The sequence below is a fragment of the Fukomys damarensis genome, unplaced genomic scaffold (genome assembly GCF_012274545.1).
Source record: "Fukomys damarensis isolate Sample0158 unplaced genomic scaffold, DMR_v1.0_HiC HiC_scaffold_16, whole genome shotgun sequence".
Lineage (NCBI taxonomy): Eukaryota > Metazoa > Chordata > Mammalia > Rodentia > Bathyergidae > Fukomys > Fukomys damarensis.
Genome location: NW_022900928.1, coordinates 103,413,684 through 103,425,960, shown reverse-complemented (window position 1 = coordinate 103,425,960; position 12,277 = coordinate 103,413,684). Strand labels below are relative to the sequence as shown.

Here is a 12,277-nt window from a genome sequence, read left to right as displayed (position 1 = left end):
CGGGCGGGCTGGGGCTGCTGCCCACGCCGCCCTAGAGCCAGCGCCGCGGCCGAGGCTGCTTGGGTGATTTCTCTCTGGGAGGAGACAGCTTCTGAGAGAGGCAAGTGTTCACCGCCCTCAAGTGCAGGCCTTGTCTGCAGGTTGGTCTTATTTTTATTTCTTTTTTTTTTTATATCATGGCACGTCATCCTTAGAAACTGGCGACCTGTTGGTAAAACAAAACATGAGCAGATGTGCCGGCTAGGGTTAGCTGTGGAATGCACTGGCTTCTGGAAATATGGATCTTCTGGTCATCACCCGGGCGATTGTGTCACCTGTCAGACAACGGAGTCCAAGGAAAGATGAAGGGAAGGGCAAGATCCAGCGTGGTACCTCACCCGCCATGGCATGGGTTTACCAGTAGAGGGGGTGGGATTACATTTCATCTAATAGATGATTTGATGCACAGAACATAAAAGCTGTTATTTTTTTTAAAACTTGTAGAAAAGATAACGTCGCTCCGTGGTTTTGGTTCTTTTTGTAAGTATGTTTTGACTTGCAATATTTGATTCTGACTCGGAAACTTACTGAGGCGATATACTTTTTTTTTGTGGGCGGGGGAGTACCTGGGATCAAACTCTGGCCCTTGGGCTTGCGAGGCCTGACCCTGAGGCGATATTACTTTAATCCTCCACATAAATATGGGATAGCCACAGGTGCCTCAATCTTAATAGGTGTTATATATTTATTGCACAAATAAACATCTTTTAATGGTATGTATATATTTTTATGACAAAATTTAAAAGTTTTATATTTGTTAGCCATGCCTAACATACCCAGTGTTTTTAACTCTACTTATTTCATAGTGCAAAATAATTGTACTGTATATATATCCGTGGAAACAGCTATGCTCAAGACATTGTTCTAATTACTAGTAATTATAATTGTCAGGAAGCATTATAATTTTAGAATTAGAAGGGTGCTCAGAAATCAACCTATCCAAAGGGCAGAAACTGCAGACATAAGACTGGTAGAAAAAAATAGGGGAAAAAAAAATTTTTTTTTTTTGGTACTGGGGATCAAACTCGGCGCTTGTGAGGCAGGCAACAGAACCCCTGAGCTAAATCCCTGGCCCAGGAAGCTATACTTTTATACTAAATGTTTATCATAAGCAATGGACAAAATTTATACCAGTACCTGAAGTAAAACCAAATGTAAAAATATGAACTATTATATATAAAAGAGATATCCTATTTTATTCTATACTGACAAACTTTCTGGTTTTATAGTGTGCTATATCCTATAACCTAAACTTTACTTTTGTACTTTTTCAGTACCTTTGTTATTTAATCTTTTTATCGTTTTTTTCATTTTATGTTTTTCATTCATGCTTTAAGCTTTGCCTTCTAAGTAATACTTTTCAGACTTCTGCTTGGATCCGGTATTCACAATTGAAAGTCTAGTCACTTTCCTATTTTGCCATTGTTGACTCGTTGGCATATAGCACTACTTTTTACATCGTCTTTTTGTTACTCTATTTAAGATAGTTTAGGGATGGGGATTTAGTTCAGTGATTGTGCTGCCTGCTTCCCAGGCATAAGGTCCTGAGTTCCATCCCCGGTACAAAAAAAAAAAAGATAGTTTAAGAAGGCTAAAGAATTGATATATTTACAATAACCAATATTAACAACTGTTAATATTTTGTAATATATTTCCTTTCTTCTTTCTCTTCCTTTTTTCCTCCTCCCCTTCTTTTCCCCCTCTTCCCCTTACCCCTTCCACTTCCACTCCCTCTTCCTCCTCTTCATTTGTCCTGGAGACCAAACCCAAGGCCTGATGTGTGTGAGGCAACACTATTACTATTGAACTGCGTCCCCAACCCAAAGAATGTTTTACTATTATTTTTTACAGAATTATATTTTGGGCATTTTATTCTTTAGGGATTTTAGATTAAGGATTTTGATCTTTCAGGATTTCAGTACTCTGGATTATGTGTTAAGGATAGTCTTTGAGAATGACTCAGGCAGGTCCAATTTTGGACAGACATACATTATAGATATTGCAGATTCAGTTCCTGGCCTCTACAGTGAAGCAAGTTGCACAATATTTTTGGTTTCCCAGTGTATATCAAAGTTATGTTTATAGTAACTGCAGTCTACTAAATTTGCAATAACGTCTAAAAATTATACAGAGCTTAATTTTGAAATAGCTTATTGTTTTTAAAAATGCTAACAATCACCTGAGCTTTCAGCAAGTTGTAATCCTTTGCTGTGGAGGGTGCTGCCTTGATGTTGATGGCTGCTGACTGATCAGGTGGTGGTTGCTGAAGGCTAGGGTGGCTGTGACAATTTCTTAAAATAAGACAGCAGTGAAGTTTGTCCCTCAACTAGACTCTTCCTTTCAGGAAAGATTTTTCTGTAACATGCAGTACTGTTTGGTAGCATTTTGCCCATGTAGCTCTTCTTTCAAAATTGATGTAGGTCCTCTCAAACCTTGCCGCTACTTTATCAACTAAGTTTATGTAGTAGTCTACATCTGTTTGTTGTCATTTCAACAGTGTTCAAAGCATCTTCATCAGGCGTAGATTCTGTATAAAAAATACCCTAGAAACAACTCCACTCCATCTTCCTATCCCAGAAAAAAATCCACTCCATTTTCCTAACCCAGAAGCAACTCTTCATCCACTAAAGTTTTATCATGATATTCTAGCAAATCAGTCACATTAATTGCATATACTTCCATTAGATTCTTGGACAACTAAGTGTGTTGTCAATGTGCAGTAATGCATATTTTGAGATGGAGACCTGTACTGAAATGACATATATATGTTTTTGAGACAGGGTCTTGCTATCTTTTCTATGCTGGCCTTACACTTCCTATGTAGTCCAAGCTGACCTTGGACTCGGGACAATCTTCCTGCCTCAGTCTCCCCAGTGCTGGCATTAGAGATATGTACCATCATGCCCATCTTTTCAAGTGATCTTCTTGCTTCAGCCTTCCAAGTAGGAGTTCTACAAGTGTGCACCACTGTACCGAGCTAAATCCCCAGCCCTAACAGTAATATTTTTAAAGGCATATTTCTTTTCTGTGCAGTAGGTATCAGTAGCAGGCTTAAAGTATTTAGTAAACCGTTTAGCAAATAGATGTGCTGCCATCCAGGCTTGCCATACTGTTTACAGAAACCAGGCAGAATAGATTTAGTGTAATTCCTAAGGGCCTAGGATTTTTGGAATAGTAAGTGAGGATTTTGAATGGTCAAATCATAAGCTACCTTAGTCCGACATTGACCCCTTCTCTGTAGCTGTAATAGTCCTGGATGGCATCTCCAGTAGAGGCTGCTTCATTTCATCGAAAACGTGTTCATTAGTGCAGCTGCCTTTATCAGTTGCCTTAGGTCTTTTTGGTAACTGACTGCACCTTCTACATCAGCACTTGGTGCCTCACCTTTTACTTTTATGTTACAGAGATGGAAGTGGCTTCTTTCCTTAAACCTCAGAAACAAATCTCTGCCAGCTTCAAACTTTTCTTCTGAAGCTCCTTCATCCCTCTCTGCCTTCATAGATTTGAACAGAGTTAGGGCCTTTCTCTGCTCTAAACTGTGGCTGGTTTGACCTCTTCAAACCACTGAAACATTTCTCCATGTCAGCAGTAAGGCTAATTTGCTTTCTTATGTGTTCACTGGAGTACCGCTTTTAATTTCTTTTACGAACCTTTCCTTTCCATCGACAGGTAGTCTGTTTAGTGCATGAGGCCTAGCTTTCAGCTTGATTGGCTTTCAACCTACCCTCTGTACTTGGTTAATCATTTCTACCATTTGCTTTCAATTGAATACTTAGGAGCCATTGCTTGGTCTTAATTGGCTTAATTTCAATATTATTGCATTTCAGAGAATAGGAAGACTTGAGAAGGGAAAGTGAAGTGGAGAATGGGTGGTTGATGGGGCAGTCAGAACACAGGCACCACTTATCAGTTAGGTTGGCTGTGTTATGTGGCTATGATTCATAGTTCCCCAATTAAAATACTGACATCAAAGATGACTGATTACAGGGCCAGGGGTTTAGCTCAGTGGTTCTGCCGCCTGCCTTGCAAGCGCAATGATCCGAGTTCAATCCCCGGTACTAAAAAAGTGATGACTGGTTACAGGGTCTGGGGAGTTAGCTCAGTGATTCTGCTGCCTCCTTCACAAGTGCAAGGTCCCAAGTCCGTTTCCCAGTACCAAAAAACAAAAAAAACAAAACAAAAAAAACCCAAAATTGATTACAGATACACTAATGAAAAAGTTTGAAATATTACAAGAATTACTAAAATGTGACCTACACACAGAATGAGCACATGCTGTTGTAAAGTTGTGCTGGTTGCTACAATCATTAGGGAGGACAACATAGCAAAATGAAAACATTTTTTAAATGTTATACCCTTTAATTTAGCCATTACACTTCCATAAACTTATAGACACACTTTTATGTATTTTAAATAATAAATATGCAAATTTATTCATTGTGTTATGGTTTGAAATAATACTGTGGAAATAATCCATCAATCAATAAAAAACTAGTTTAATTATTCAGTCCATATTTAGAATGTTATATACCCACTAAGATTACATTCCAGCTTAGTAGAAAATTCCACGTCATATTTTTTCCCCTTAGCATTGTATAAAGTACTCACTTTTTCTTTTTTGGTAGTGTTGGAGATGGAATTCAGGACTTTACATGTTAGACAATGGCTCTACCCACTACACCCTCAACCCTCACTTTTTAGTACTTAATGTTGCTGAGGAGATGTCTGGGGCCAGCATAAATTACATAATTTGTAGGTGGCCTTGTTTCTCCTGCACAAATGCTGAGAGTATTCTCTCTTTTTTTTCTTGAAAATTCAGCAGCATTCCATGATATATTTCAGTCTAGATCATTCTCTATTTTTCCTAGAATACAATTCGCTCTTTTAATATTCAGCTTTATATTCTTATATTTTGCCTATTCCACATGCCTGTCTTTCTCTGTTCAAGACTATTTATGTTAGATCTCTATTGTTTATCTTCCAAATCTGTCATCCTTGATTTTATCTACTTTGTTTAAATCTAATCACTTTTACCTTGTAATCTTCATTGTTAAAATTCTCTCCCGAGTTTTGCTCTCTGTGCTCTTAACTTGATTTTCTGAAATATCCATTCTACTTTTAATTTTCTTCTAATACAGTTTCAAATTCAGTATTTTTAAAAATCTTACCTCTTTTGTTTCAGTCCTTTTCTGATGTTATATGGAGTTATACTCAATCTGCATTCAAAGAAGTGCTTTAAAGTTGCATTTTATGGAGCAATTTCTTGAATATTTTTTTTTATTTTCTGCATTATAGTGCTTCCTACTTTTCTTGCAGAGCTATTTTTTCATTTATTTTGCATGTTATTTATTATTGAACAGAGCAGTTCCATTCTGGACTATTCTTTGCCCAAGAATGATGTACACAGTACAGTAATTTTAACCTCCTTCCTGTTTACAAATAATTGGCTGCTTGGTGCCACAGTTTTCAGATGTTTTCTCTAGACTCATTTCTGTAACATGCATTATCATTGGCTCCAGAGGTAGGTTGAGATTTGTAGATCTATGACTAGTAGTTTACTTTGGTCTGATGTGCAAGATTGACTACCACATTCCTGCTTCTGTTTTCCTTATAGTGATGTTTTGTCTGTAGGCATGGAAAATAAAAAAAGTGCTCTGGCTACTGTGAATTTTAGGGAGCCCAGTTGCATAATACTGCTTTCTTATTCCCCACTCACCTCCTGAGACTGGAGCCGAAAGTTCAAGGCAATTGGACATAAAAATATCAATGTTATTATTGAGAGAGTTGTTGGAGGGTATGTATGGTATCAGTGGTCTTCAGGTTCTTCTGTCTTTGAGTTCAGACTTTGGACTAGCCCTCACAAATAAATGAACATTTGAGTCTTCAGAATAGACCCTATAGGACTTTTGCTTTTTATAGATTACAAATGGTGAGAGATGAAAAAAAGAGACTAAATTCGCCAGTTTTAAGACTTTTAATACATTGCCTCTGCAATCAAGAAATGTGGTAGTTCTGTCCTGTTGAGGAATGTGAACTAATGGTAAACTCATCAGTCTGTTTTCTCACAGAGGGAGAAGGGACAAGAGGTAGAAACTGTGGTAAATTCCTCTTCATGGAAACCAGAAGAGATGCAAGGAAGCATTCCCTGCCTGAAGCATCATAATCCTTTTCTCCATTGTCTTTTTTTCTAACCTATGCCAAGGAGATAGGTGACAAGTAGATGTTATCTGCTTCTTCCATAACTCTGGCTGCAATCCCTTCAATGACTCATCTTTTCAAGGGAATGATTAATTATTGCTGTGGTTCTTCAGAACTTACTACAATTGCCAAAACTGAATCTATTTGAAATTAGAGGATATGTATGTCAGATTTGGATTTCTTCTTTATATTTGATGCAAATCTCATTCTATCTGACATAAATTTCAGGAAAATATTCTGGTAACTTTCATCATTGAATTTAATTAACTGACCTTAACATTTTTTAAAAAATACATATAGGGCTGGGGATTTAGCTCAGTGGATCTCTGCCTGCCTCACAAGGTCCTGAGTTAAATCCCTGGTACTGAAAAAAAAAATTGCACATAGAGCAAGGAATGTAGTTCAGTGGTACCATGCCTTCCTGGCAAGCACAGGGTCCTGAGTTCCATTCCCAGTATTGAAAAAAAAAGAAAATACATGTAGAGCCAGGGATCCACGGATGTAGTTCATTGACACCATGCCTGCCTGGCAAGCACAAGGCTCTGAGATCAATTCCAGGTTAAAAACACACACACACACACACACAAAAGGGGCTGAGGATTTAGCTCAGTGGTTCCCCTTCTTGCCTTGCAAGTGCAAGGTCCCAAGTTCGATCCTGGGTATCAGAAAAGCAACAACAAAAACAAGCAAACGACAAACATGTAGACTTGATTATTTGTTTTTTTACCAGGCCTCTGCTGTGGGGGACTGCAGAGTCCAGAGCTTTGCTCAACTGCCATTGAGTGACACAGAGTAGGGAAGAGCCTCAGGGTCCAGCCTTGGAATACACAGAATGGTGAGTCAGAGATTCTGGAAAGTAGTTGCTTCATTTTTTAATAGTATTCCTCTTTTGGTTACTTAGGATATCACTTTCTCTGCTATCAGAAAAACATTGAAATCCCTTATTTATGCTTGTCTGTATACTTTATGGATACTAAAAATTAGATTACTTTTTGTTTTATTCCTTTACTGGTACTTTAATGGGTTTAGAAAGAGAAAACTAAAGTTCATATGGTTAATCAGCTTTTTTTTTTTTGAGACAGGATCTCACTAGGTTGTTAAATTGCTAAGGCTGTGCTCAAACTTGTAATATTCTTGCCTCAGCCTCCCAGAATGCTGGGATTACAGGTGTGCACTGCCATATCTGTCTTCAATCTGCAATTTTAATCAGGTATTTTTAGAATATATCTCAATACTGAATGGACAAGTTCTCTTCCAGATTATTTTCAGTGTTGAGCTTTAAAATCATTTTGTCGGGCTGGGGATTTAGCTCAGCAGTTTGGTTTCCTGCCTTGCAAGCACAAGGACCTGAGTTCAATCCCCGGTACCAAAAAAAAAAAAACAAAATAAAATCATTTTGTCAACTAGATTTAAAAAAGGGTACAGTTTTGTCCATTACAGCCTACAAAGTCTTTTTTATCTATAGGCCATATATAATAATTAAAACAATGTCTTATACAATCATTCCCTCAGAATATTTGGAAAATTGGTTCCAGGATCCTTGTGAATGCTAAAATTTACAACTGTTCAAGTCTTGTCTGTAAAATTTTGTACATACACATACATGTTTTTCTTGAATAGGATCATTTGTCTCACGTTTTCTCTCTTTATCTACCTTTCTTTTGGTACTGGGTATCAAACTCAGGGCAAGCAGTGGAACCACTAAGTTAAATCCCTGGCCTCGTTATCTTCCTTTTATTTTTCAAATTTTACTTTTTTCATTTTCCTGTTTGCCACACTCTTCATCTTTACTGGTATTGCTGTGAAGCTTTGTTAATCATTAAATTAACTCTGTGCTATTATTATTGAATTCTTTTGTTAATAATGATATAGTTGTTGCATTTAGAATATATTTTTTGAATGACAATATCTTATTGTCCTTGTGTCTGTGTTATTATTGCAGATCTCTTTCTATAGTTAAAAGCGATACATTGGTAGCTTATTATTTACTTATTTTTTAGTTTTTTTAAGACAAGTTCTTGCTGTGTAGTTCAGGCTGGTCTTAAACTGGCAGTGTAGTCCAGGCTGACCTCGAACTTGTGGCAGTGATCCTGCATCAGCCTCCCAAGTGCTGGGATTACAGGTTTGTACCACCATGCCAAGCCTACAGAGGTAGCTTTTATTGGTTTTTATGGTATGCCATTATGCAGTTTGTCTTTGACTATTACTGTTGCTGATTTTGTTGCTATTGCCAGGGTGCCATAGTTGTTGTTATCAATTGGTTTTTACTGTATGGCAGTATCTGGTTTGTCTTTGTGTCACCAACAATACAGTAGCTCATTTCTGGAGAACTGGGTGCTGGCCCAATTACATTGCATCCTACCCTCCAAAATTCATGAAGATGGTTGGATTTTGGGACAGAGGCAAAGGCCTATAGTTAGCTATGCCCAGAGACTATCACTGAAAAGCAGATATTAACTAAAGAGATCTATATACCAGCAACAAGGTCTTTTCACTGTAATCAACATACAAACATGAACATACATACAGAAACATGAAAAGACAGCATAACAAAATGCTTCCAACATTCCAAATGACCCCAAAGCCAATTCATGGGATATCAGCGGGGGAGGAAAACAAAAGCCAAACAGCTTAATTATATGAAATGATAAAAGAGGAGGAACTCCCCCTCAAAAAATCCACTAAAACCAAACCAGTAAGGTGCTTGGCAAACTCAAAGATGACATGACTAAACAGATAAGGGACTTAATAAAATAATCAGTGACCTTACAGAATACACTAATCAGAAGACAGTGGAGCTAAATGAAATGACACAAAAACATGAATGAACGGTTTAGGAAAGAATTAGACTCCATAAAAAGTTACCAAATAGTAATCCAGGAGATAATTGTATTGAAAGTATGAGCAGCAAAAGTGACCATTGTGAAGACAGAGTATCAGAATTAGATGTGATACTGGTGACCACATACTCAGAGATACCTTTAAAACAACAAGAAAACACTAGGGAAAAAAATCCAAGAGCTAGATCATGCAAAGAAGACTGAAAGTGGTAGCTCAATTCGTGAATTTAATTTATTGTACAGTTCTGGAGAACATGGCATCTTCATGTTCATGCGGGAAAGATGGCCATGGTTATTGTTTGTCACCTGATGCAGAGTTTGCAGACAAAAACAAAATTTTGCCAAATGCTTCTGTTTGAAAACAAAATTATTCTCAAAAACATTTCTGAAACAAAGTATGATTATAATTAGAATTAATGAAAAATCAGAAAACAACACAAGTGACATAAAAAGCCTGTTTACAGAAATAATAGCAGGAAACTTTCCAAGTATAGGGAAAGGATTTTAACATGCAGATAATGAGGCATATAGAACCTCAAATAGCCATGATTAGAAAGAATTTTTTCATGATAAATCATAATCAAAATCTCAGGAATCTGAAACAAGTACTGTGGCAGTCCAGCCTGAGTTGGGGAGTGAGGATTGAGAAAGGAAAAGAACACTCAAGCCTGAGTGGAGACCAAGAGAAGTCTGATTTATTTCACAGAAACGACTCCTTTTATAGGCTCACATCAACAGGAAGCACCAAGCAACTATTTGTATTTTTATGCAAAGGCGGGATTTTCTGACTCTTTACAAAGAACATCAGCTCTGTGGCTGTCTCTTTTTTCCCATTGCAGAGTCAAAAAACAATTTTAACAAGCAGAGTCCTAGAAAAATAACAAATGTTACATAGATTGTATCAATGCCTTGAGTGTATAGGTGAAGAAGTTTCCTTTTAAATGTCAGACGCCTAGAGAGCCATGGTCGGGCTTCCACAAAGTACAAAATCTTAGAAACTGTTGGAGAAAAGCAATAAATCACTTATAAAGGTAAATGTATGAAAATTACAACAGACATCTCAACACAAAGTTTTAAGGCCAGGAGAATTTAGAGTGAAGTGTTTCAAGCCCATATATATCCTGAAATACTATCAAAGTTGATGGAGAAATAAGGTCTTTCCATGACAGCACTTTAAGAAATTCATGAGGGCTGGGGTTTTAGCTCAGTGGTGCCCCTGCCTGCCTCATAAGCCAAAGGTTCTGAGTTCAATCCCTGGTACCAAGAAAAAAATTAAATTAAATTAAATTTAAAAATAAATTCATGACCACCAAACTAACTCTGCAAAAATTTCTAAAGATTACCCTGGAAACAGACTAGCCAATAACACCGAGATGTCTGATGGAATGCGGATACCAGGCAGGTTGAGCAGTTAAGCAGAGGGGGAAAAAAGGAATCTTCAACAGGAAAATAGTGCAATGGCAGGAATAAGTATCTTTCAGAACTAACTCTCAATGTGAATGTTTACAACTTTCCAATCAAAAGACATATGTAATCCCAGCACTTGGAAGGCTGAGGCAGGAGGATCACTGTGAGTTTGAGACCAGCCTGGGCTACACAGTGAGTTTCATGTCGGTCTCAACTACATAGTAAGACCCTGTCTCAAAAAAAAAAAAAGATATAGATTGGAAGATTGGATCTCCCCAATTAAAGGCATGCTATATACATTTAGTCCAAAAATAAATTCATAGACTGAAAAGGGTTGAAAATAAATACTCTCTGTAGGAACCAGCCTTCAGGTTTATCCCCGACTAGGGGGCAAATGAGGATGACAAAAGACACAAAGATAATTTGGAATGAAAGGGCTAGAGGCTCTTTGCCTCTAGTGGATAAAGAGCCCTGAGTGTTTGGCTCACTTCACTTAGACAAGGGAGTAGGCAATTAGGTTAATGAAAGAGTCATCTGCCTCTTGTTATCTATAGTGTGTATACAGGTAAGCATCCAATCTCAGTTGTATTGACTGTTCCCTGGAATTTCAATATGTCAGCTTGCCTACACATTGTGAAAGGAGGGAGAGCTTGCTGTTTTTCTCTTTTGTGCTCACAGAGAAGGTCAATTAGGCCTTGATCCTCGTCTGGTGTGCACTCATTGCAATGGGAGCCCCAAACAAGCAGAGATTTTGGTGTATTTTCAAACAAAATGGACTTTAAGCCAAAACTGATCAGACAAGACAAAGAAGATTACTACATATTGGTTAAAGGGACAATTCAGATAACAGTTATAAATATATATACAACAAACACCGGCACACTCCATTTCATAAAAGAAACACTATTTCAGCCAGGCATGGTGGTGCACGCCTGTAATCCCAGCATTTGGGAGGCTGAGGCAGGAGGATCACTATGAGTTGAAGACCAGCCCGGGCTACAAAGTGAATTCCAGATCAGTCTCAACTATATAGTGAGACCCTGTCTCAAAAAAACAAACAAAAGAAACACTATTTCACCTGAAAGATCGGGCAAACATTAATATAATTATAGTGGGGGGACCGTAATATCTCATTATCATAAATAAAATGGGCAGAAATCAACAAAATGAGTTGAATGATAGATTTGAATAAGTGGATTTAATAGATATCTACAGTGTTCCATGCAATAAAATACCCAGTCATCTCAGGGACACCCAGAACTTTATTCAAAATAAACCACATACTAGCCCAGAAAGCATGCCTAATAAATAATAAATAATAAAATTATCCCACGCATATTATCAGATCATAGGGCAATGAAACTTGAAACCAATGGCAAAAGAAACCTCAAATTATGCAGATGTGCAGATTTAAAAATATACTTTTAGGATCCAGGGATTTAGCTCAGTAGTTCTGCTGCCTGCCTAGCAAGCACAAGGTCCAGAGTTCAATCCCCGGTACAAAAAGAAGAAATCAAGGAAGAAATTAGTTTCTAGAACCAAATGATAATGCCAGTACAATATACCAGAGTCTACAGAACACAATGAAAGCAGTCCTAAAGTAGAAGATTATAGTGGTGAGTTTCGACATCAGAAAAGCAGAGTGAGCTGGGCAGTGGTGGCACACACCTATAATTCCAGCATTTAGGAGGCTGAAGCAAGAGGATTACTGTGAATTTGAGGCCAGCCTGGGAGTTCAAGGCGAACCTAACTACATAGGGACACCTAACTAAAAAAAAAAAAAAAAAAAAACC

The 12,277-nt window shown here is 37.6% G+C and overlaps 1 protein-coding gene across 11 annotated transcripts in view; it reads left to right on the top strand.

Moving 5' to 3' along the window:
- Nucleotides 1-6: 6 nt before the first annotated feature.
- Nucleotides 7-12,277, top strand: part of Ica1l (islet cell autoantigen 1 like) — a 106,716-nt gene continuing 94,445 nt past the window's right edge. For 10 of the 11 annotated variants that reach the window (XM_033764548.1, XM_033764547.1, XM_033764541.1 and 7 more), the window contains exons 1-2: nt 7-140; nt 6,968-7,072. The gene's annotated coding sequence lies outside the window, so the exon portion shown is untranslated. The remainder of the gene's footprint in view (nt 141-6,967; nt 7,073-12,277) is intronic. The other variant, XM_033764545.1, reaches the window with a different exon arrangement.